The sequence below is a fragment of the Orcinus orca genome, chromosome 17, assembly GCF_937001465.1.
Source record: "Orcinus orca chromosome 17, mOrcOrc1.1, whole genome shotgun sequence".
Classification (NCBI taxonomy): Eukaryota; Metazoa; Chordata; class Mammalia; order Artiodactyla; family Delphinidae; genus Orcinus; species Orcinus orca.
The window spans coordinates 1,431,319-1,458,486 of NC_064575.1; the positions used below are offsets into that span (position 1 = coordinate 1,431,319).

Genomic DNA, 27,168 nt, shown 5'->3' on the forward strand with positions numbered 1-27,168 from the left:
GAAGCTGTGGCTTTTCCACGGTACATAATCTATATTTACTCTCCCCCTCCCCGACACACACACACGCCCGCTCCCTCTCCCGTGCGCGTGTGTGCGCGCGCGTGTGCGTGCGTTTCCTTTCGTTTCTAGCATTAGGAAACTCGTTCGCGGCCACTGAAAAGTCAGGAGCGGCTGAGATCTGATTTTCCACGGATTCCTACCTCCACCGTCAGATACTGTCCGGAAACGGTGCCACCGAATAACCATGGGACTGTGATCCTGGAGAGCCAGCGCGCCGCTACCCAGAGAGGAAGCGCCAGAGAAAGGCGAGCCTGGAAGGCGAGCAGCCGTTCGCGTTGGCTGGCGAGGAAAAGTGCGGCGCGGGGCCCGGCCCGGGGTTCGGGCCCCTGACTTCAGCACCGGAGGGGATGGACAGCGTCTCCGGACTCGGCTGCCGCCGCCGCGACCGGACTGCGCCGCCGCGGGCCTCGCCAAGGGCAGCCCGGCTCCCCGCGCCTCGCAGCTAAGAGGCTGCGTCTCCCGGTGCCCCCGCGCCCCCCTCCCCGTCCGTGACCGACGGAAAGGAGCCTTCTTTTCCCTGCTGCGACCCCCGAGCAGGGCTCCGAGGAGCACTCCTGTTCCACGGATCAAGCTCTCCGCAGCAACTTCCAGAATAATTTCCTCCGGGGGCCCGAGGGATAGGGGCCGAAGAGTGAGGCCGAAGTTCTCGGAGCCGCTGAGAAACCATGGGCTCTGCAGGCGGGGTCCGAGTGCTCCAAGGCTCACGCTTCTCCAGATAAACAGGATGCTCGTGAGAGAGCTGCACCTGTTCGGGAAATAGCTTTGTGAGACGAGGTTGCAGACCTACTCACAACCTGACGTTAGAGAAGCTGGAAGAGTTCCAGTTCCTTTGCTTGGCCGGTAAGTGATAATACTATTATTTCTGCTTGTTGATAACTCAAACGGTTCCCCCCCACCACCAAGATTTTAACAGAAAGATTAGAACAGTATTATTTTTGCCTTGTGGATTAGACGAGAAAGAATTTGATGTTTACATGGTTGTTCCTGGATAATGATCTTTGGGAAAATCTTGCCTAGTAAAGCAGTTGGATATTTTACTTCTCTGAAGTCCGTTGTGTGATGAGAATATTCAAAATTGTATATATATATATATGTATAAGCTTCTATCAGTATAGTAAAATCTTAGTTGGGTATTTTTATTGATGAGCTAATATCTTTCTGAATGTGTGTCGTGTTTTCCCCCCAAATAATACAATCTGTCATTTTGTAAGAGTTCTGTTATTTTTTTGTTCTTGGCATTATGCTTGTAGTTTAAGCTGATCCTGTGTTACATAGTATGCAAGCCTCAAAAAGTTACTAGTAGTGATGGTTTAACCATCTAATATATTTCATGTGATTATAATGTGCCAGGCTGTGCACAAGAACAGACACATGCGTACACACACCTGATCCCTCTCTCTGCACCAACCCCGAGTGTACCTGCACCTGTGGATCTTACCTAAAGAAAAACACACGTTTTCATGCAGTGTCGTCTTTCCAGCCTTTCAAAGCTTAAGACTACTTGCTCAAACCAGATCTGCCAGGGGCCGAGAAGGAGAACCTTTAGCGTGCCTTTTCAGGAGAGAGGGTTTCCATAGCATTCTGACTTCTTAGTGCTACAAAATGCATTTGTCGCTGAAATCCCAAAAGTGATGAGGGGGCCAAGAGATTCTTGATGAACCATAAGATTTAAAGTCTTAATTAAATCTATTTTCTGTTAATTCTTACTTCTGGAGTCTTCGCCTGGGGCTTTAAAACTACGGTCTTTCACAGTGATCTTGATAAACATTCTGCTCTAATAAAAAGGGTTCACTGGGTAAAGGCAGTTGCACAGATTTACAGCCCATGCCTGACATTTCACTAAGAGCTCGATGGGTTCCGATGGGCACATTCAGTGAGTGGAGGGCTTGCCTTGGCAGGGCAGACTTTGACAATCCTTTAAACACACGAGACGCTGTAGCCAACCCTGTGGAGAGAGTTGGGCCCTTTGAGAAAGCACAGTTCTTCGGGTTTTCTTTTTAATTTCTTAGGTCACCCATAACTGATACTAAAATACATTTCCATACCTACTCTCTTCTCAATTTCATCGCTAGCATCCTCTGAGGCAGTTAAAATGGGCGCCCCCGTGTTGCGCTGGCTGAGGGCAGCAGTTGCACTCTGAGGAAACATCGTTCTCAACTGTCACCTGCCATTTACCATGAACCTGCTTGCTTAGCAGAAAGAGAGCAGAGGCATCCGTGTCACCGAGCTCCCTGGGGGCTCCGTTGCCCTGTATAGGTCGGAAATGATAATCTCAGGAGGAGAAATGCACTGCTGACTTGGGTTCCTCGCCGGGGGACCTACAGTGTGTCCTGGGGACCTACAGTGTGTCCCTGGCACAGCTGGCCTTTGTTTGTTTGCTTGTTTTCCTGATCTGAGATATGTGCACGTGAAATTACCACGTGGACTGATCAATCATGTTTTAAGAGAGTTAAAACCTACTGTTAGACTCTTAGTTTGGTTGTCAGTTAATAGCCCAGACAGACTCCCCTGGTGGGCAGAGCAGAAGATGGAAGCGGAGAACGTGTTCCAGGAAGCAGGCCTGTGGGTACGTGGCCGCAGTTACCTTCTCTGTGGCAGAGGGGGCAGGCTTTCTCCAAATGTGGCTCAAACAGCACAAAGTAAGAGTTCTCCTGGCCTAATTCCTTTGGAGATTTGGTTACAGAAATAAATAACTCATTCACCGTTCCAAGCTCAGGCAAGCTGCCTGGAAGCTTTCGTCAATCCTTATCTCTGGGGAAATGTCGTTACATTGAGACAGAGCTTTGTAAACCAACTTAATGCCTGTGGAAATTCTAATCTCTAACTGCCCATGCCGCCCCAAAAAAGGAGTGGGTGGGCTAATGCAACCAAACCTTCTTTTTGCACAGAATCACCTGTCTTTAAAGAGAGATCAATACTTAATTCTAGGACATCCATATCCCACTAAAAACAGCTCTTTTTCCTGATGTTTTTTTGGTCTGTTAGGATGCATGAGGTTCGGGGAGTACCAGACACAATATTCAACACCCCTTCCCAGAGGAAGGAGTTTTGTTGGGAGGGATCAGTGTTGTTGTGTTGCTTATATTTGAGACTCAAAAGAGAAAAGAGAAAAGTGAAATAGGATCGCACAACCAGGAAAATGTAAAGTGCATACCGTATAGGACCAGAGGATAATTAGAAATGAGCCCTGGAGTCTGTTCAATTCTTTTTCTTCTTTTAACAAGAAATGGTATGTATGAGAGTGGGACAGAGAATTCTGGCTTGAACCTTTAAATTATAAAAATATTATAAAAAGTCAGTCAATTTTGTCTAGACCATCTAAATATGAATTGGATAGTCTAATGTATCTATTGACCATCAGATCCTAGTGGATTTGAACGTCCAGTTTGCCTTTGGAATTGCTTGCATGGGTTTGAACCAAGTTATGTACATAGTTACAAAAAATGTAAAAGTGTGAGGTGATTATTATGGAATTTAAGAAGGCCTTCAAGAATTGACTGTTATTTTCATACCAATTAAAAGATATAAATTCCAGGCAAGGAACCTGCTTATTCACCCAATTCTATCAGGAAGGCAAAAGCCACCAGCGAAGAAAAGTGTATCTTAAGTCAGAAGTTATTTCTACAGTTGTCTAACTGCCCCTGAAACCCATCCGGTGAGTCATAGACTAGCACTCAAGTGGAGAGAGATCTCTTATTTCGTATTTTTGTCCCGTTTAGCTTAGCAGAATGAGTTGTACATGGCATGCATGGTAAGAGACAGCATCCTGCAGTATAAAATATGTTATGCATTGTGACGTAGCAGAACTGTTTGACAGTCAGAAGATGGGGATTCTTGAAATGCTGGTCGTAAGAGCTTGGACAAGTCACCCAACCCACTACTTACGGGGATACTTACTTACCGGTTAAGCCGCAATCCTCTGTATGTGGTTGACAGCTAAGTATTTGTGCATAACTGAATAGATGCGTACTCCGTGGAATATTGGAAAGTCTCGATACTATGCTTTCAAGAGTGTTTTGGAAACTCAGATGCAGTATCTTCGAATTACTATAAATAGTCTCCAGTAGCAATCATTCCTTCCTTTATCAAAAGAGTCCCTTCTGATTACTGTATGGCGACATGCCTCTTACATTTAAGAGCTTCAATGTAGGGAATATAATATTTTCTCATTAATTCAGCATCAATTTTCTTGGAAATTTTCAATGGAAAAATATTTTAATGCAGGGAGGACCTGATTTTAAAACATCTATTATTCAAAATTGATACCATGTTTTATACCAAACGGTGGAGCCTAGATCAGCATGACCCAAGCTCATTTTAATTACAGCTGACCCTTGAGCAATGCTGAGGTTCGGGGGCACCAACACCCCGTGCAGGTGAAAATCCACATATAACATTTGACAGCCCTGAACTGCTAATAGCCGATTCTTGACCAGAATCCTTACTAATAACATAAGCAATCCATCAACATGTTTTGTATGTTATATGTATGTCTATTTTATGCATTCATGACATACCTACATTTTTCTTAATTTTTTTCGATATTTCTAGGCTGTGCATTTCCACTGTTCGTTTTTTTAAATTGTCATATATCTCCAAAAAATTTTCCAATATATTTATTGAAAAAATCTGGGTATAAGTGTACCCGTTTAATTCAGACCTATGTTGTTCAAGGGTCAACTGTACTTTCATTTTGACTTTAAATGAATCAGTCACTGCATTTTTGTCATAATTTTCGGGTATGTAAAGGAGAACTAATATTTATCATTAGTTATACCAATAAGGATACTCAAAGGATTAAGTGGACTTTAAAAACTCAACGTCTGAAAATACATCCAGAAAGCCTTTTGATTTGCTTCAGTGGCTAGTGAAGATGGAGGGAAGTGTGGACAGCGTGGGGCTGGTCTGTGTAGGTACCCTGGACATTTTGTAAGGATGTGGTCTTGATTTAGTCCAGAGCTGAGATTCTGTTCATAGGTGTCGTCAAGAAATCTCCAGTTAAGCAATATCTCATGGCTTATTTTCTTTCATCAGTTGGAGTTTTAAAAGTAGCTATGGTTTTTTAAATGTAACCTTTAAACATTTTCATCTGTATAGATTTCTAGATTATCACTGAAAATATACCAATAGTAAGTTTGAGAAATCTAAATTATTATTTGGTGTTATAGTCAGTCTCCATATAGTTTTGTGGTTAAACTATTTGACTGAACCAGAAATGGAAAATTTTATAATCACAAACGATGCCTTGTTTGTGATACAATTATGATTTTTTTTGGGTTTGATTTGTTATCACTTATCAAAAAAGAAAAAGTAAAGAAACAACAGAGAAAGAAGAATGGGAAAAAAGCAGACAGTGAAAGGTCATTAAAATAATGTCATGTGACCAAGAACTTTATCTTTCAATCATTATTGTGAAGCTAGTTCAGCACATTCTACACATGAAGCGTCAGAAGATTGTTTTAGATTTTCATGAATTTGGTCTTCAAATTATCAGTGAAGCTGAAATAAGTTTTTTTTTTTAAATAAAACAATCGTTAAATCAGTACATTAGAAAAGTGGCTAATTCTTTATCACCTTTAATGTACGTACTCACGTACATTTTTAAAATTTAAATTTTAAATTTTAATGTCAGGTACATTTTTAAAATTTAAATTTGTGAAGTAGTTATAACTATATTTATATTTAGCAAATATATTGCCATTCACTCAAAATGTCAAAGAGCTGCAGATTTAATTTTATAAAAGATACCTGATAAATTCACAAAGTAAATTAACATAAAACATGAGTCTTTTAGAAATGGTACCAGAATTTTAACAGTAATACGTTACTCATACAAAACTATTTAAAAGAATAATGCACCTTCTGAATCTGCCCAAGGGGCTTCATGGTAAGACATAGGTAAGTATCTGAGATGAAGAAATTTAAGAAAGTCAGTGAGAAGGTAGTATTGCATGATTAAAAATGCATCGAGTACATAAGAAGTCTAAAGTCTAACAGGGTTTTCTCAACAGATTATGTGACCTTGGGTAAGTCACTTTACCTTAATAGCGCATCTCTTTTCTTGATTCTTTTGGGAAATCATTATCACGTCCATTAGAAAAGAAACAAAAACCTACAGATTTAGTTGAGCTCAGAAACTTTCCTTCTGCTTCCTGCAGACTGTTTCTCTTGACTAGGACCCTATACTCTTACGGTGAAAAGTACATGCGACTGATGATCAGATAGATATGAATTTGAATCCTGGTATAGAGACTCAGTAACTATACAAAGTTGGGCAAAGCATGTAAACTCTGAGTCTCTTTATTTCCATATGTGAAACAAAAGACAGTTTCACCTCAATATGCCGTTGGGAACAGTTAGTGTAACAAGGCATAGGCGCGTCTGGGCCGCTGTCCGTACACAGCAGGAGCTCACTCAAGGTGGTGTTCATTAGTATAGCCCACCCGCATATCTGCAGGTTCTGCATCCTTGGATTCAACCAACCACAGATCAGAAATATTCGGGGAAAAAAAATTCTGGAAAGTTCCCCCAAACAAAACTTGAATTTCCTGCACACTAGCAACTATTTACCTAACATTTACAATGTATGAGGTATTGTGAGTAATCTAGAGATGATTTAAAGTATACAGCAGGGTGTGTGTAGGTTATATGCAAACACTACGCCATTTCACACAAGGGACCTAAGCAGCCGTGGATTTCAGTGTCCGTGGCGTGTCCTGGAACCAATCCCCCTCTGATACCCAGGGGCCTGGTTGGGCCAGTCTGCATATTGATCAGCTAACCCACAATTGTTCTATTATTTCTTCAGATGAATCCCTTGTGTTGTACGTTGTCCAAAACACACTATGCTCACCGCTACCCAGTTCTTCATGCTTTGCCCTAGAGTGTTTCCTTTTCTGTTTGTGTATCCATTCCTGCATCTCTTCGCATGGGTTGTAAGTTCAGTGTCTGCCGGGTTCTGGCAGGTTGGCCGTTCAGTGGGACCTCGGAGGGCAAGCCCAGCAGAAAGCTCCTGACTCTGGCTCTCCTCAGTTAGAGCGAAACCTGGGAGATACAGCCCAGATTTTATGTGAAACCTCCTCGTTTTCACCTAATTTAATTGGAACAAAACGGACTACAAGCTGGACTCGGCACAGAATGCTTTCCGGGTCCTGGAGCCTGTAGACCCATGACTTCTCTAATTTCAGTGGCATTTGTTAAAAACCAAAACTGACATATTTCACCAGCTTTTCTCCAGGCCTCTCTGTTTCTTTCTAAAAATGGGAGAATGAGGGCTTCCCTGGTGGCGCAGTGGTTAGGAGTCCGCCTGCCGATGCAGGGGACCCGGGTTCGTGACCCGGTCCAGGAAGATCCCACATGCCGCGGAGCGGCTGGGCCCGTGAGCCACAACTACTGAGCCTGCGCGTCCGGAGCCTGTGCTCCGCAACGGGAGAGGCCACAACAGAGAGAGGCCCGCGTACCGCAAAAAAAAAAAAAAAAAAAGGGAGAATGAATAATGACTTAGAAAAAAACTTCATCTTAGTATCTTTTCGAAGTTTACAAGAAAATAAATCTCAAAAAATGAGGAGTGGCTGAGAAGAAATAACTACTCTGTTTCTTTGACTGGTCAAAAATATTGTGGGAGAAAAGAGTCCATAGAACAAGTAGGAATGAAGCCGTATCAACCATATTCCATGATGTGTTTATTCCACCACCTCTTCCCCAACTCTCTGTCGTCTGATACCTTCAACAGCGACTGTAACTCAGACGGAAACCTTGACAAACTGTAAGACCAAGAGAGAAATAGATAATCAGCTGTTGACTCTGGTCGGTTAAATGCAAAGCCCCCTCCCTCCAATACAAATTTTGGTGCAGTTTTCAGAAAAAGGGGGGTTATATTATACGGTAGAAAGAAGAGCAGCTGTCTGCTACAATGGCACTGAAGAAGCTACCAGCTATTTCTAGGTCATTTTCTGTATCTGCTATGGATGGAATACTCAGCAAAGGTGGGCTTATGGGCTATTGTCTCTCTAAAAGTTTGTTTTTATTTATTTTTTTTGCGGTACGCGGACCTGTCACTGTTGTGGCCTCTCCCCTTGCGGAGCACAGGCTCCGGACGCGCAGGCTCAGCGGCCATGGCTCACGGGCCCAGCTGCTCCGCGACATGTGGGATCCTCCCGGACCGGGGCACGAACCCGTGTCCCCTGCATCGGCAGGCGGACCCTCAACCACTGCGCCACCAGGGAAGCCCTAAAAGCTTGTTTTTAAAGAACGTTTTAAGATGAAATGTTCATAATGTGACCTTCAATGTAATGAATGCACCCCAGCTTTGTGGGTGTCCTTTCACTTTATTACTCAGAAATGAGTAATATCCAAAGGGCACAAAGAGTCATAGACCAACGTGGATACTAGTACTTCTGACTGGATAGCGTTATTTCTGTGTTTGTTTGTATTTTCAGCAGTTTTCTATGGTGTTTCCTCACGTATCGCGTGGTAAGCCTGCACCAGTTTAGCTGGACTATTTATCTTTTGTTTCTCTGGTCTGGTTTTAACCGTGAAGAAGTAAAACTCCTAAGAGCAGATTAATCCAATTGTCTGGATACTTCACCACTGATTGCAGGTCATATGACCAAGCAGTGATATGGTAGCGTACATTTAGAGCTAAGGGAAGTAAGATTAGGGTGTTCATCTAATTCATTACATTCATAAAGAAATAGGCTGTTCATTTCTCTCTCCAAGCCCATTGTTTTTCTCTACTTATAAAACCTTTTAAGTGATCAACGAAAAATAAAATTTGCCAGTTATCCATCATCAGTGCATTTTTATTTTTCATTTTGTGTTTTCTTTCCATGGCAGTAAGTTTCTGGAAACTCCTGAAGTTAGAGTATTTCATTGTTGCATGAAGTCTTCCTGGGCCATATAAGTATGTTCCAGGGGACCCAGCCTTCTCTAGTTCCCCTTCTCAGTAAGATCCCCCCACTTTGTGTGGCATTAGCAGTTTTGTGAAAGTTCCTCTCTCTCTCTCTCTCTCTCTCTCTCTCTCTCTCTCTCTTGGGCATCTCACATGTGATTCTCACAGCAGGACTGAGAGGAGAGGCAAACATTATCATTCCTGTGTTGCAAATGAGACAGTTGAAGTCCGGGAAAGTTAAATGATTCTCCATACATTGAGTCAAAATTAAGATTTGTGTCAATATTTCATATTTTCCATACTTTATAGGTGGTTTGGGAAGAAGAAATACCTTTTGTCCCACTAATTACATGCTTCACTTGCTTCAAATTATGATAAAAACAAAGTAAGCAATTATATTTTACTAACTTTTACTTTTACTGGCTAAGGAACTGGAGAGGTTTAGATTCTCACGGATTGGGAAGGGCTTGCGTATTATCTTAACCATAATCTTATACAAATAGGGAGGTTTTTGGACAATCACGTGTTGAATGTCATCTTTTAGAGGAATTGTCCTTCAGGAAGGACCAGGGTTGATTCTACTGCAGTGATTCAGGTTTCAGGTGATGAGAACATGACCTGATGGGGCAAAGGTTAGCAATGAGTCAGTTGAGACTGGATGGTAAGGTGATGGGTGATGGACTAAAAGACAAGGGAAGGATCAAGGTGAGATCATGTGCTTGATACCTGCCAGGTGCTTGGTAAACACAAATGCATGTAGACGTAAAATGAGCTTCTTTGGAAGGAAAGGTGTCACACCTGACTTGGGACATGTCCAGTGGTGGAAGGGTGTAAGGACCAAATAGCAGGGGAAGGAACCATTGGTTTCAGAAAGAGGTACACCCTGACATATGCAGCTCAGAGCTGTCAAAATGGAGATCGTTGCTGAAGCTGTGAGAATGCATGAAGTGTTTGAGAGAATGAAGGGAAAAATCAATAGTTTACGAACATTTGGGGAAGGAGAAATAATGAGAGAGAAGGTTATGTGAGTGCACTTAGAAAAGTGTAAGGGAAAACAGAGTTTCAAGAAAAAAAGTAGATTGTTAATAGTGTTGGCACTGCAGGGAGCGAAAAGGAATAAAGATTCAAGTGCATTTGGCTTTGTCCAAATGTAGATCATTGGCTATCTTGGAGAGAACAGTTTCTGAAAAATGGTCATATTCCAGGCAGTATATGCATACAAATTGCATACTCTCCTACCCACTAACTCGCAGGTATCCTGCATTGTTTAGGGATACTGTCACCAATATTGATTTCTCAGTCATGCTTATGAATAGATGAAATTGTTTTGAGAAATAAGCAACTCTATTACACAGAATTCAATGGGCTTTTTTCAACAAAAACGAAATTTCTTTAAATCGTATTGGAACTTTATTTCTCTGAAGTTTTCTCTTTTTCGGGGGGGGAGGGTTTGTGTAAAAGCAGTATAATCATAGAATAATCAGTTAAATGGAGGCTGAAATCATTGACATCATTTTTACAAGCATACAAATCCCCCAGTAGGCTCTTTTCTCCTGAGCAGAATGAACAAGACTCCAGATGAGATGCCGTCTCTTCCTTCCACGTGTGTCTCCAGGATATTTGCATGCGAGCTGCTCGTCAGCGCGCTTGGCTTTGCCAAATCACTGAGCGTTTTCAGGTTTATCGAGGATGCACATTAAGAGATTGAATCCTAGGAGCAGGACGGTCCTCCAATGGATGAAAGCCCTGGCCATCCATCTGAGACTATGTCATAAGTATTATTAATGAACAAAGAAGTTGACCACTTGGATTAAAGCCGAAATGTGGCCAAAAACGGGTTTGGCATCTGGTGAATTACTTAGCATCTCTCTTCCTAAAGGATGAAAGCTCTCTGGCTTCTAACAAAGAGTTTGTGAGCTGTATGGCAGTATTTCGAACAAGGAGATCATTTATAAAAGTAGTCTTTATATTGAGGAAATAATGACGGATGCAGCTGCAGGTTTTAAAGACTTTTAATAAAGAATGTTATAAAGCGAATTAGCAATAAATGTTTAGCAGATGATACTGAATCAGGACATTATAGAACATCATTAGATCTGTATATTGGATTGTTAAAGCAATATATGTGTTTATGTAATACCAGTGGTTTTGTCATGTTCTAGGATATTTTGAAGGAAAGTTCAAGGTGGGTTGAATTTTAATGAATGGGATGAGTATATCAACTAGCTCTGCTAAACTAGTAAACATTTTAGTTATATAACTGATAAAGTGAAGAATCTGAAAGCTTCTTAAGGTTCTACAATATGTGGAATTACAGAAAACTATTCATGTTAAAGATACAGTATTTCAATGATTTAAAACTTTTGAGTCTTTCATAAAGAAAGTTGAATGGATTTTGTAGAAAAAAATACTTTGTTAGAAATAATCGGTGCTCAATTCTTGCTTCGCTGGCATCGCCAAAATCTAAATTTCAGTGTCAAGTGGTCAGAATATGCATGAGTAGATGCACATACAGCTCATAACTTAGCAGTTTCTGTTTGTCCAAGTATTTTCGGGCCACCTCAGCATGCAGGATGATACAGTATAGATTCCTTTTAAGGGCGAGGCTTGGTCTCTGGCCATAAGAAGGCCAGAGTCTAATGAGGCAAAGCAAGGATACCTAGAGTCGTGAAGTCATTGCAAGGTAGAGCCGGAAATGTGCTCACAGATGATCGGGTTAGGAAGCTGACCCTCAGAACGTTTCTGAACTTTGGGGAAAGGTTCAAATTTAGTTCGTGGCTTAGTGAAATAGAACCATAAATTATGGTTTAATCAACGATGATGCTCCAGGGATGGTAAAGGAAAATTGAATACTGTTTATGGTTCCTTACGAACTCATAGTTCAGAGTAAATGAGCAACCTGGGACGCGAGAAGCTAGAAAAGATACAAGTTGTAAGTCTTCCAAAGTCTCAGGCAAGTGAGATTGAATGTCCATCGGAGATGCTGCTAGGGATAGCAATGCTATATTTGGATAATCAACTTTTAACTTATTTTTAAATAATTATAGACTCACAGGAAGTGGCGGAGATGGTTTGTGGTGGAGACTTCCCCCGGCTTCCCCCAGTGGTAGCATCTCAGATAATTAAAGTGCAGTACCAAAACCAGAAATTGACACTGGCACAATACCATCAAATAGGCTATGAATCTTACTTACAGTTCATCAGTTTTTATCTGAACTCATTTGCGTCTGTGTGTCTGTGTGGTTCTATGTCCTATACCTCATGTACCCCATGTGCTGATTTGCATAACCATTGTCACATAGAATGTGACTGAAATAGAAGTTCCTCATTCTAACCCTTAATAATGGGACCCACTCCCCATCCCCCTGGAGACCCCTCTCCATGCTCCAGCTCTAGAATTCTGTCCTTTTGAGAATGTTATATAAATGGGGTCGTATAGTATGTGATCATTTGAGACTGACTTTTGTTTTTCCACTCAGCATAATGCCTTTGAGATCCACGCCAGTAGCTGCATGTGTCGGAAGTTTATCCCTTTTATTGCTGAGTAGTAGTTCATGGTACGGATGCACCAGCTTTCCGGCCCATGTGCTATGTGAAGGATATTTGGGTTGTTTCCAAGTTGGGGTTACTATGAATAACGGTGTTATGAACGAACATTCGCATGGGAGTAGTTTATGATGCAGGACTATATAACTGGAATATCTCTGTGTAAGTTCACTGGAATGCTTAACAGGATACATTAATGATATTGAGAAGGCAGGCAGTAGACTGGAGAAAGTAAAGGATTTTGAACAAGTAATACTGTTTAAACTCTGGCTTTCCACTGATGAATGATGATGGTTTTATACCAGTTACTTTTGCTTTGTGAGCGCTGGTTTCTGATATGTAATAGGTGTAAAACAATATGTTTTCTAAGACTTAATGAAAGTTTAAGCCATTCATTAATGGTCCCACCTAATTATTGATTTTCTAAGAAGAGATTCTCCTTAATGTCATATTTACTTGGTTTTATAAGCACCCCACACACTCCATAACAAAAAATAAGGATACAGGTATGCAAACTTTAAAAAGTCTGTATAGAATATGTACAGATATAGAATACAGTTGACCCTTGAACAACACTGGTTTGAACGCCGTGGGTCCAGTTATACCCAGATCTTTTTCAATAAATATAGTACTGTATTTTCCTTTGCTACAGATCTTTAAATTAGCTAAGCGTGGGGAAAAGTTTGTGTTCGATTAGAAATCACAATGCATGGAATCAAAAGAACTAGGGTTTGATTCCTGATTCTGTCCAAACTGTTTCGGCCTCCTGCCCTTGGGTGAGTTGTTTATTAATTCCTTCGTTTTTGAGGCAGGGATAGCAGTAGGTGGATTTTCAGCAGTGGGAGGTGGGGGACGGTGCTTCTAACCCCCGTGCTACTGAAAGGTTAACTGTACTGACAAGTTATATTGTTTAGAATTTCACAAACACGTTTACAAAAACTTGACCGTATATTGTGCCACAAAGGAAACCTTGCCAAATTTCAAACGTTTCAAATTCTAAGAGCATGGTCTTCGGCCAATACCTTTAATTAAAAAAATTAATAAAAAATAACTAGAGTCTTTTCACCAAATGGTGCTGGAACAACTGGACATCCACATGCAAAAAAAAAAATGAATCTAGACATATATCTTACTCCCTTTTTAAGAATTAATGCAAAGTGGATTGTAGACCTAACTGTAAAACACAAAGCTATAAAACTCCTACAAGACAACATAGGAGAAAATCTAGATGATCTTAGGTATGGTGATGACTTTCTAGGTACAACACCAAAGGCACGATCCAATAGAGAAATAATTGATACGTTGGACTTCACTGAAACTAAAGACCTCTCCTCTGTGAAAGACAATGTCAAGAGAATGTGAAGACAAGACACAGATTGGGAGAAAATATTTGCAAAATACATATTTGTTAGAGGACTGTTATCCAAAATACGTGAGGAACTCTTAAAACTCAACAATTAACAAAATGAACAACCCAATTGAAAAATGGGCCAAAGGTCTAAACAGACACCTCACCAGAGAAGATATACAGATGGCAAATAGGCATATGAACAGATGTTCAACGTCACATGTAATTAGGGAACTGCAAATCAAAACAGCAGTGAGATACCACTGCACACCCACAGCCACAGTGGCTGGTGGGGATGCACAATGGTGCAGCCACTTTGGGATACAGCTCTGTAGTTTCTTTCAAATCTAGATATACTCTTTATCACAAGATCCAACAACTGTTCTCCTTAGTATTATCCAAAGGAATTGAAATTGTATGTCTACAAAAAACACGTACACAGATGTTTGCAGTAGCCTTATTCATAATTGCCAAAACATGAAAGCTACCATGCTGTCTTTCAGCAGGTGAATGGATGAATAAGCCTTGGTACGTACAGACAATGGAATATTATTCAGCACTAAAAAGAAATGAGCTGTCAACTTATGAAAACACGTGGTTTCTCTGAGTTTCTAGTACTTTGTCTACAACATAGTAAGTGCTCAAAAATATGTGTTGAGCGAGTAGAATATCTACCTTTTTAAGGAAGATTATTATTACATATAATTTTTGCTCTGCTGTTTAATTTCAATACAATTCCATTCACTTTTTTTCTAACCTTTTATTTTGAAAAGTTTAATCTTACAAAAAGGTTGAAAGACTAATATTTATTGAATAATACAATAAAACCTATAGACGCTTCACCTACTTACTGTTTAAAGACTAATATTTATTGAATAATACAATAAAACCTATAGACCCTTCACCTACTTACTGTTTATTAATATCACTTTCATTGTTTATGTTCAGTGTTGTATTAAGTTACATATTGTTTTTAATCTATCTCAGACTAGTCATTATTGCTGTTTTTTTAAGTGGTCAGCACTCCTTTAGATTTACTGACAATTTCTTTGCTCACTATTGCTTTTTAAAAAATAACTTGAAAAATAATTCCCATAATGTAAGATTTACCTTTATAAAGTATATACTTTAGTTGTTTTCAGCATATTCACAAGGTCCTGCAACCATCACCACTCTCTGATATCAGAATATTTTCATCACCAAAAAGAAACTCTTTATCCATTAGCAGTTATTATCTATTCTTCTTGCCTCTGGGCCCTGGGCAAACTCTACTCTACTTTCTGTCTCTATAGGTTTCCCTATTCTGGACATTTCATATAAATGGAACCATAAAATATGTGGTGTTTTGTGACTGGCCTCTTTTATTTAGCATAATGTTGTCAGAGTTTAGGCATTATTGTAGCATGATGGACGTTTTGGTGTTTCTGTTTTTCTGACTATTATGAATAGCCATTCATATTAACAGTCATGTACAAGTTTTTATGTGAACACATATTTTCCGTTTTCTTGGGAATATGCCAGGGGTAGAATGCCTGGGTCATATGGGTTAACATTATGATTAACACTTTGAGAAATTGAAAAACTGTTTTCCAAAGCAGCTGCACCGTTTTATGTTCCCACCAGCAATGCAGGTTTCAATTTTTTCACATCCTCACCAACATTTGTTACTGCCTGTCGTTTTGATTATAGCCACCCTGGTGGGTGTGAAGTGTCTTCTCCTGACTTTGATTTTCATTTAGTGATGTTGAGCATCTCTTCATGTGATTTTTTTCTATCTCTGTGTCTTCTTTGGAGAAATGTCTATGCAAATCTTTTGCCCGTTTTTCACTGGGATGCTTTACTTTTTGTTAATGATGTATAAAACTTCTTTATATATTCTGGGTACTGGAACCTTATCAGATAGTATATGATTTGAAAATGTCTTCTCCCATTATATAGGTTTTTTTTTTTTCACTTTGTTGATAATATCCTTTAAAGCACAAAAGATTTTAAGGAAGTTCAGTTTATCTATTTTATGTTTTGTTTTCTTGCCTGTGATTTTGGTGCCGGAAATAACCCTCTGCCTAATTCAAGATAACAAAATTTCCATCTTTGTTTACTTCCAGGGGTTTTAAAGTTTCAGTTCTTCCATTTGGGCATTCGATCCATTCCGAGTAAACTTTGTGTGTGCTGTGTTGTGGGCCAGCTTCAGTTTCTTCTCACGTGGCTTTCTAGTTCTCTGGCACCGTCTGTTGAAGAGACTGTTACTTTTTTCATTGAATCTTGATTTCAAGATTCAACTGGCCACAGATGTAAGGGTTTTGTTGTTTTTTTTTAACTCTCAGTTTTATCCATTGGTTTAGATGTTTGCTGTCACCCCGGGACCACGCAGGCTTATCACTGTGCTCTTGCACTGTTTGAAACAGGCAAGGGGACCCCATCCACCTTTATTACATCTTGCGTGATGCCGTTCATTTATGTGATGCGTATTTATTTGTAACTTCCTAAACTCAGTTTTAAAGGGATACGAGTACATATTGTATGGGTCTGCTTAGCTAAGAATTTACTTGGGAAAGGGAAACGGCATAAAAATGAAAGAATAAATAAATATATAATAATTTATATTATTTTAATAATTTATATTTTTCTGTGATTCAGTAAGTTCATAACAGAAATCAAATATGTTTAGGCAGAGAAGTGAGAGGTTCACTTCAAGGGACCAGTGTGTGCTGGTAGCTCTCTTATCTGGTTAGTGGTCCCAGGCTTCTACCCATAACCTTGACCTACATCTGACCTAGTTATCCTCCATTTCTTGTCATGGATGCCTTACTTCAACTTGGATAACTTCCCTGGTTATGTACGCCTTTGCTTGCAACAAATACCTTTCCTGGTCATATATACCCTTCCTCTCTCTTTCTCTAGGTGTCATAAAGTATATAATGTACATGTATATATAAAATACACAATATATTCTTCATCATATTGCCAGGTAGACCTTCTTTGAGGGAAAACCTGTTAGAATGGTATTTGCAAATAAGGCAATTCATGAAGGTTTGAGTCACATTCCAGTTGAATATTAAATGATGAATTCAAGGAGGAAATACTGTGACTGAGAAAAGAAAATAAATATTAATGTGAGGGTGGGAGAGATGTCAGGGGAAGGGGTGACTGGACCCCTCACTGGAAGGCGCACCCATGAAGGGGATGTGTCTAACGATAGTGTTTGTTCTGGTGACATGAGTGCAAACACAAAAATACTCACCGTTGCCATGATTATGTCTGTAGTTCACAGGCATTTCACCCAAAGATGGTACAAAGATAGGAGCGATACGTTTACGTATGCATGGGAAATATCTTATTTGAACAGGTAAATAATTTGATTTAAAGCCTGATTTTGTAGGGAAATACGGGTTTCAGCGTGATGCCCGAATCAGCCACATAATTCAGACAGGCTTGTGCAGGTGGGCTCCGAGGGGACCTCTGATAGGTTAGAAGGGAGCCTCCAGGCAGTGCAGGAACGAGGGAACTGCTTCTCCTTGAACTTTTGGAGAAAGTCTTAAATGTGTTTGTAAAAGTTACTGTTATTTACCTCTGTGAGAAAACAGGAGAAATCAGTGCCAACCCACATGTAGCCCCAGTCCATCCAATGCTGTGAAGGTTGAGGGAAGTAAAAATTAGTCTAGATTTGTGGTTAATAAAACCGCCCAAGCAGTTCTCAGGCTTTTGAAAGTACAGTAGACCCTATTCCAGACTTGCTAAGTCCTAATCCCATCTCTGAAATGAAAGAGTGTGTGTGTGTGTGCGCGTGCCTGTGTGCGTGCACATACATGTATGTGTATGCGTGTATGTGTGTGTGTGTGTGTGTGTGTATGTGTGTGACAGAGCTCCCGGGTGTTCGAATGTCATCTTCTGAGATGAAATGTCTGCAGAGCATCCTAATGAAATGAGGAACTAGAAGCATTTCCTCAGGGACCCCCATATCATTTCCCTTATTAAGGGCCCTCAAACCCATAATTCATTTTCTGGTGTAAAGCACAGGCAGGGGCTTAGGAAGATTTTCCAGGTGGGCATGCTGGGTCACAGGTGAAGCAGGTCCCTGTGAGAAGGGAGAGCTCAGACAAGAAAGGATGGTCACAGCAGAGAGGCGGCTCTGTCCAAACACGTGCTGGTCCCGCCTTCCCTGTCCAGTGGGGAAAGATGCCAGGGCATTGAACCAAGGGCTGCAGCACCTGGGCTTGAATGCCCATCAGCTGTGGCCTTTCTGAGGCGCACCTGTCACAGTTCCTTGTTGCCCACCTGCAGCTCTGGCCCAGTGGATGCGAGCTAGCGTTCCCACACCTTTGCCGATGCAAAACCCAATGCTGCAATGTACCAGGGAGCCTGGCAGATCCCTCATTTGTGGTCTTTAAAGTGTTTGTTCTCAGGGCTTCCCTGGTGGCGCAGTGGTTGAGAGTCCGCCTGCCGATGCAGGGGACATGGGTTCGTGCCCCGGTCCGGGAAGATCCCACATGCTGCGGAGCGGCTGGGTCCGTGAGCCATGGACGCTGAGCCTGCGCGTCCGGAGCCTGTGCTCCGTAACGGGAGAGGCCACAACAGTGAGAGGCCCGCGTACCGCAAAAAAAAAAAATTTTTTTGTTCTCGTCTCAATCCTCCATTCATTTTTCTTACCGGACCATGAGATATGGTTGCACCTTTTCCGTTTTTTAAATGCCCCGCTACAGTTTCTCTGATTTTTCAGTGGATATGGATGGCAATGAACTTTGGCATTCCCAGTTTAAAGGAACTAACTGATAACATGAAAAGGAACACAATGAAAACCAATTAAAGTCAAAATTTAAAAAGTTTCTGAACACTGAATAGAATCCTGATTGGAATGGATCATATGAACTCAGTTGGCAATGACCGAGTTTTTGAAATGCAAGGATCTTGAGCTCATAGCAAACTAATGGATATAATTTAAAGGCTTCGTGAATGGGTAAGGGCCATTAGCAGGGTTGGCCAAAATTAGGTCAACCAAATAAATTTAAAAATTGATTTAGATAAAAGGAAGATTTTCTTTAATTTTTATATGTGGCTTTTCCAATTATTTGAAAAATTCAGGTTGCTGGAAGTATCAGATCTACTTTGGCCGTTTATTAGTATGGAATTGATTTTATCGTGAACTTAACATTCTTCTAAGAATTATTATGCAACTTGCAGGTATAGAGAATTGTAGAAGTATCATTCATTTAGTAATTTAAATATAAATTGCCAATTGGTTTAAGTAAAATTTTCAGTATGTTGATGGTGGTGATAGTTTTAAACTGTGTGCATTAAACATATGCAGCTTGTTTTATGTCGGTCATCCTCACGAAGGCTGTTAAAACGTCATTTTATCTGTTTCTTTGTACTTTTGAAAGGTGGCTCTTAAAAAGTTTAAGATGATCTACGTGGCTCGCGTCACATTCCTGTGGGCGAGTGGTTGAGGCCTTCTGTTTTGCAGGAAACGTGGGAATGGGAGATGTGTTACACGTCACCCCTGGGGTTCAGGGAGCAACGTCCACAAGGTGGGAAGGGTAGGACAAAGGGCCACCCTTTTTCAACAAATAGAAGAAAAAGTATAGGTAAAAGCGTTTATGAAAGATAGCTGCCAGATGCAAGGTTGACTTTGTTGAGTTCCCGTTTCTCTTTAGAGTTGTTCAGCTCTTTGACCGCACTGTGTTCTCTCTACCCCCTTCTTGTACGACCTTCCCCTCAACTTCTGGGATCCTCAGTTTGTGAGACGTTTTTTACTCCTTCTGGATCCACACACTGGGAATTCTGGGACAGTCTGACTGTCGCTCTACCTCCTTTTTCACATCCTGTCAGTAATCAGTCTTAGACTCTGCATGTATTTATCTTTGAATCTGCTTCTCCCCTCCGAGGGTGTACGAGCAGTCTCCTAATTGGTCCCGTGACTCCTTCCGAGTCCACACCACTCTCAGGTTCATTTTCTAAACCAGAAATCCCCGTCTTGCCACACCCTTGCCTACTAACTTCACTGGCCGCACACAACTGCCAGGGTGACTCCTCGGCCTAATTTGCAAACCTTTTCACAAGCTGTGCCCACCTGTCTCTGTGATCTCATGTGTGCTCATTCCCCAGGGTATGATCCAGAGCAGCAGGACCAACACAGCGTGTGCTCACCACGTTGCAGGCCACTGCTGATTAATCTGTGTAGGAATCCTGGAAGGTAGACAACAGTTGTCACCTCCATTTTATAGATGAAGACACAGGATGCGTGTTTATTAGATTGGATACGCAGGATGGAAACAGGCTCCATTGTCACGGTTCAAATGAAAGCCTGCACTGCCCTGCCAGGGCCTGACATCTAGGGTGCTTCGTCCCTCCCTCCTCCAGCCCACCCTCACCTTTCTCCCTTTCTTCCATTATTTTCTTGGACTTCCGGATAGGAGTCTAATTAATTATACTACTAACTATCAGTCAGTGGCTCAGCAGGAAACTTTGATCACTGACAGTACGTAATTAGAAGGGAGCTTAATAAATGGGTTATTTACAAAGTGTGGGCAGGATATGGGGAAACAGGATGTGGGAGCACAGACCATCCTACTGGAGGAGCCTCAAGGGGCAAAGGACGTCGGCTGGCAGCCCTCACCTGACCCCAGAGAGCTGCGTGCCAGGACCTGTTCTCCTTAAATGGCGCTTTGCCACCCAGAGGACTTGACAGTCAGGGGGCTTGAGAACAACACCGCAGCCCTCTTCCCCAGCCTTCCTGTTCCCTGCTGGCGCCTCTCACCCAAGGCTTGATCCAAGCAGGAGCCAGCGGAAGAAAGAGGTAGTCTGCCAGGTCAGTCTCCTGTGTCCAGAGGTGAGTGAAGAATGCAGATGAAAGAGGCTGTACTCATGGAAATATCCTTATAAAATAGGTGACATTTTGTGTGTGTCTCACATTTATACAGATTATATTGTGCTATAACCTTGTTCTGTGTATCACTTTTTTCCTCCGGTGTTTTTGAAGATATCGCTCTTTAGCTTATGTTCCTAGAGTTCGATACTCCTAAGTAAGTGCTGCGTAGTATTCCTACTAGTGAACTACCACATTATACCCACCTGCCTCCTCGAGATGGCCCCCAGATTGCTTCCAATGACCAGATACCGTGGGTAGTAGTGGAACAAAGCCCTTGCATATGTCTCCTGTTGACTCATGGGCTTGCTGGGTCAGAAGGTTTTCACATTTTTAATTTCGTTAAGTACCGTCAGACTATTTTTGTTTGAATATTTACTCTCCATTAGTAAATATTCTAATGGAGTATTATTAGAATACTAATACTATTACTAATAAAATGCTTTTTATTTTTTACTAAAAATAGTTTTGCTATTATGTTGGGTGAAAATTAATAAGTTGGTGTTTGTATTTCTATTATTACTAGTAAGTTCTAGAATCTCTTCAATCTTTTTCGACCATTAGGGTCCCATCTGTAAACTGTCTGTTTATAGTCAGATGCCAATAAATGGTTTATCTGAATGAAAATTACCATAGCGTGGTCTTTTCACAGCGTTTTAAAAATGCCTTGCCATTGACCACTTAGTAGAAACACAATAAATTCTCATTTAATAAAAAGCAATGGACCACACTTTAGTTTTTGTACATGTAATTTCTGCCATGTGTCTTTTGAGATGGCTCAGTAACTATAGGTAACAAGTCACGAAATGACTCTTTTAAGCTGTCAATAGACTTTTAAAATAACCAGACTGACAATTTGTTCTCTAGCTGTTTCCTATGTCCCATCCACCCCCAGTTCTCCTACTCTCTGAAAGAGCAGTGGGTTTCAGAAGAAATTCTAAACACAGGGCTTGTTTGAGAAGACAGCAGCTGCTGTACTGAGAAGGTCTGGCATCCGGAAGGCTGAGAGCATCTCCTCTCTGCCTCTTATAAGAAAAAGAGCAACAACTATACACATATATATATTGAGGCTCTTTAAATGCCCAGTGTAATTGTGCTGGTGACAGAGGACACAGAATAGTTGGGGTCCTGCCCTCAGGGAACTTATGATCTTGGGGGGGAGAGAAATATTGGACATAAGATCATGCAAATGAAGTTACCATATAAACATGCTGCATGAGGACCATGCGGGAGAGATGCAGGCTGCTACCCGGTGAGCATCCTGATCTCAGGTGTCCGGAGTGACCATCCTGAGGAAATGACCTTTGAACTGATACTCGAAATACAATGAACTTAAATTGGTAAAACCGAGGGACCTTTGATGGACCAATATTTACTGCACCGTTGGGACCACTCTGGATGTCTAGAGACTAGAACATTAACTAGACAGAATTCAGAGTAAAATGCCCCTTTGCAGGTGTATCTGAGTGGACACCCATCTTTTCAAGGCAAACTCTTCACCCCGTGTTCCTCCGCCATATTCCAGCCATCAGAAAGAAAGGTAACTCGCTCTCAGGTGGCTTCACACGACACTTCCCCTTTGACCTTCACCCACCTTTCATCCAAGAGATACCAAAACATGGAAATATCGGCTCCCTGCTTTTTCTTTTGAGGTGACTTGATGTCACCCAGCAGGTCCCAGGACTGTCTTCTGCAGTGACGTCCCCTCCCCACGGAGCACGTGATCCTACCGCTCGGCCACCTCCTGGGAGCTCCTACACGGTCATCCGCCCGTAACCGGTGTCACCTTAACAGTCTGATGTCACTTCTTACCTTAATTCTGACTTTCCCACTGAAACTCATTAAACAATCGTTGCTTATATTAAAACACTGAGCACATTTTTAGTGAAAAGTAGCATTTAAAGTCAGTCATGGAGGTCTTTGCACATCTTCAAAATTGCTGGGGAGCACAGCTGACAGCCCGATTTGGCACCTTTGGGCTTGGGACGCCCAGCCCGGCCATGTGCCCTGTTCTCTCCGTGAACCTGACAGGTGTTCTCAAGGGAAACCCTCTAGGGACTAACAGTCCATGAGCCACCGCAGACCAGTGGAGACCGCAGACCAGTGAGCGGGGACCTCTGGGTAAATGTCCTGCCCTCAAGCTTCTCCTTCCTCCTGTCTTCCTTGATGCTGCCTATTGGACAAATCACCCAGCAGCCAGAGGTTCAGAGCCTGTTGGTGTGATCTGGAGGGTCAGTGCCCCCGCAAGGAGGAGGGAAGGGGGTGGTGAGGAGCCTCAGGAGCTGCCTGGCACAGAGAGCAGCGTGGTTTAAATCAAGCTCACGGAGCTCACACGCTCTTTCCTTACTTACCTTTAATGATATATAAGTGCAAAGGAAATGTAGAAGATGTCTATGTTGTTATCTCCCCAGGGTATGATGAGAATTAAATTACTTTAGACACTGGAAATCACCTTGAAAAATTTGAAGGCTTACGTAGTGATTAGCATTGTTGTTGCTGAGGCCAGGTGTCCCATTGAGTAAAGGAAAACACAGCTTGTGTCAGAAACACAAATCTGATTTTGTGGAGGTTCAATTCATTTATTGGAAAGTCAGGTCCCTGAACAAAAAGAGTATTACAGCACTGTGTAAGAACATTGTGAAATTATTTTTTAAGTAGTAACTACAACTTGTTACTTTTTTCTCCTCCTCCTTTATTTTTCAGGCACTTCTATTATATTTCTAATAGAAATTTTCTGTGACTAAAAAATAAACAGGTAGAAATGCAAGTATCAGAATGTATTTTACTCCATTTCTTCAGTGAAGAAAGTTAAGGATTGAAATCATCTGTTATGTTTTCTGTTACAGTCAAAATATAGGGGTAGAAGATATGGTTAGAAATGTTATGAGAATGGTTTGTGTAGAAATGATGGTAATACTTTAGCGTCTATTTCATTTGATTCTCATCTCCCTAATAATTGGTAATAGCTGGGTAATTTTAAAAGAAACCCAACCAGAGAGAGAATTCCAAGTGGCCAGAAAGTCAAGTTAAATGAGTGTAGTAATTAAATTAGCAGAGCGTATTCAGAGAGATGTCAGGTCGTGGTTCACACGTTTGATTAGTAACTATGTATCAAACAGAAAAATCACTAACACGCTCCTCAGCAAAAGTGATTTTAGGCTGCAATGTCTAGTGAGTATGGTGAGTTAGGCCCAATTTGTAAAGGCTGCTGTTCAGAGGGAGGAAAGGTGACCCAGTTTCTAGTTCCTTAATTCTCTGTTAAGTTTTTACAGAGAAATTTGGGGCCAGAAGCAAAACTTGAAATAATTAGAATGTTTATTTTCTCTTTCCTTTCTTTTAATCTTTAATTTATGGTTCTAATAAGGTCTGCAATTTTCTTGAAATTTTACAGGATAGAACTCTTTAGTTAAATCAGTAACTCTCCCCCTTATGAGATATTGAGCCAGAGAATAAATGGCCAGCCTTATTTTTATTATTATTATAAGTTCAGAGTATTTCCCAGAAAGACCAACATGTTTCCACTAATAGTTTTTCCTATTTCCTTAAAAGAAGACAAAAAGCCTATTGACTTATTAGTACGCAATATTATGTTAAGTATATATGTGTTACTGATTGCTTCAAAGAAATCAGAAAACTACAGTATTCTTAGTTATTCAAGACCCATATATTGTAAATATTTATCTACCATTTTTTTAAGCAGAAATGTTTATTAGCTGCATCTCTGTAATTGGCAAGGTCATATGACTCCAAAATTGTGAAAAAATTTTAAGTGTTTGCATGAACATCAAAAGAATAATTTTTCTGGCATCATTTTAATATTAGGTGTCTTTTGTATTCTTGTTTCTTAAAGGTTCTTAATCCACATATGTTATGAGCGAACACTTTCAGGCAGAGTGTTTAGCATCCTTCTGTCACTGCCTTCCAGATCATGTATTTCAATGTATATTCAGTTGTCTAGTAAATCTGCTGTATGTAATGATTGGACAAATTGCCTTTTCCGTATTAGCTAGTTAAAATACTTTTTAACTGAAGATGACCTCAGTAGAGTGTATTCAGCAGTGAAGTTCTTTCAGCAGCGCCCTCACCCTCTGCTGGACCACGGCTGGCTCAGTGGCTGGCTGGGTTAATGCCCAGCTGATGAGGGGAGGGGAGGCTCCCACCTGCAGGGGCCTGACTGTTTCAGCCACTTTTGCACGTTCAGGTGCCCAGGCAGGAGGAAAAGCGTTTACAGTTACAGATAACTGGCAGAGACCCACGGCCGCCTGTCGTCACTGACTTATCTTTCGTGGGAGGTGGATTAACGTGATGTACTTTTACCATGTACTCAGTATTCCTCTGTCGTGGTGGATTTTCTGCTCTAAGATGTCATTAGCTCCCACTGGCACCACTCTCTGCTATACAAGACCGAGACGAAGTCTTGAGGCCTTGCACGAACACGGCGGTCCCCACACGCTCAGTAGGCCCCCACACCTGCATCTGGGTTTCACCGTGGAGATAAATGCCATTTACGGGCTTTTCCCAGGCTGGCCTCCTTGAAGGCCAGCAGGGCTCTGAGAAGTCCTTGGCCAGATTCCTAAGTCCTCGGCAGAATACTTCCAGGACCCATATATGTCATCCCACTTTCAGTACCATTTTTCATCTGCTTTCTTTGGATTGACATCTGTCTCTTTTGGGTGCCACATTTTCCTTCTATCCAGCTGGACAGATTTTCTCATCAAAGAAATCTCCTGCGGTGTTACATGGATCCGTTGCTATTTATTCCACAAAGAACATAGAGACTTAAGATTCTTATCTGGTTTATTTTGCAGGCAGACATTTTACTTATTCTTACGTGGACAGTTATAAAAACATGGCTTTGGAGTTTGAATGACATGCAATGTACAACTAGTGAGTGGAAGAACCCCACTGGGCCAGTTTGTGCAATTGAGACAAAACCTAAAACAAACAACCCAAACTGTGTCCAGTGATTGAATCATCTAGATTGCAGCACCTGCTCTTTCAAAATAACTGTGTATCTCCCACTTGGCTTTGTTGCGTTGTAAATAGGGTCCTAGCATAGCTCACCAACTTGATCTCTTCAAATAACTATATGTCCCGCTTTGCTTTGCTACCTTGTAAGTAGGGTCCCAACATAGCTCAGCAACCTGTATGAAAACAAATGTAGTGTGAAGGCTGGTGCAAAGTGTGATGGTCCACGTACAACCCCAGGCAGTGGGCAGCACAGGTTGGCTCCGATGAGATCATTATGCAAGTTTATCTTCAGACACATACATGAAAGTGGGACCTCAGGAAATAAAGTAAATAAGAGCCTAACTTTTTAAAGGCAGCCCCTTCCAAAGCTTTAAAAAAACACAGTGCCGTCAGCTTCACATCCCAGGAGACTCCCGCAGTCGAGACAGCGCTTCTGCAGCGCGGCGTGCCAAGAGCAGTCTCCCCTCTGCTGCACCTGAGATGGAACACGGTGGTAGAGAGCAAGGAAGGAGAGAAAAAGGGAAGAAACGTCCTTTCCGTGGTTTATTATTATTAAATGTCAGTGAGAAGTAGGAAATTATTAACCTGGAACCCCTGATTCTTGCTGCCAGAAGGTGAAGGTTTTAGAGGATATGTGATACCATACATTCCTGGCATCACACTTCCGGATTGTTCTTCTGTGGAGATATCGGCACACTACATTTTTATAGCAGCTTTATTGAGATATAATTCACATATCCTAGTGTACACCTAAAGTGTGCAATTTTTTGAATTTAGATTATATACAGGGTTGTACAACCATCACTATCATCTGATCTTAGAACATTTCCTCACCCCACACAGAAACCTGGTATCCTTCCCCCAACTCCCAGCCCTAAGCAACTGCTAATCCAGATACTTCCTGTCTCTACAGATTTGCTCATTCTTGGCATTTCACATAAGTAGAATCATACAATATGTGCTTTGTTTTTTGCAACTGGCATTTTCACTTAGTATAAACTTTTCAAAGTTCATCCACGTTGTAGCATGTATCAGTAATTCATCGCTTTTGACGGCCAGGTATATTCCATTGTATGGGTGTTTCACATTTTGTTTATCCATTGAGCAGTTAATGGATATTTTGTTTGTGTCTACTTTTCGGCTATTATGAATAATGCTGCTACGGACATTTGTGCCCTGATTTTGTGTGGAAGCGTGTTAAAATTTACACTTAGTTTCTAGAATACAGATCATAACTTTTCCTGATCTGCGGAGCACGCATGCCGACCCATATATAGTACTAAATTCCATAAGGGTATTTTAAGACTAAAGTGGATAAGGATTTCTAGTTTAACCCCTTCACTTTGGGGATAAGAAAACTGGGGGCCATGATCTTAGTAAATTACCCACAACCTTGCAGCTATAAAGTGTCTGAGCTGGAACTCAAAGTCAGTCCAGTCTTCTTCATATTATGCATTAGAGAACCAAACTGGGTACCCTTGAACTGAACTG

The 27,168-nt window shown here is 41.3% G+C and overlaps 1 protein-coding gene across 2 annotated transcripts in view; it reads left to right on the plus strand.

Moving 5' to 3' along the window:
• The first annotated feature begins 548 nt into the window (after positions 1–548).
• SNTG1 (syntrophin gamma 1) overlaps positions 549–27,168 on the plus strand; it is a 473,934-nt gene continuing 447,314 nt past the window's right edge. For both annotated transcript variants that reach the window (XM_004275023.3, XM_049700609.1), the window contains exon 1: positions 549–900. The gene's annotated coding sequence lies outside the window, so the exon portion shown is untranslated. The remainder of the gene's footprint in view (positions 901–27,168) is intronic.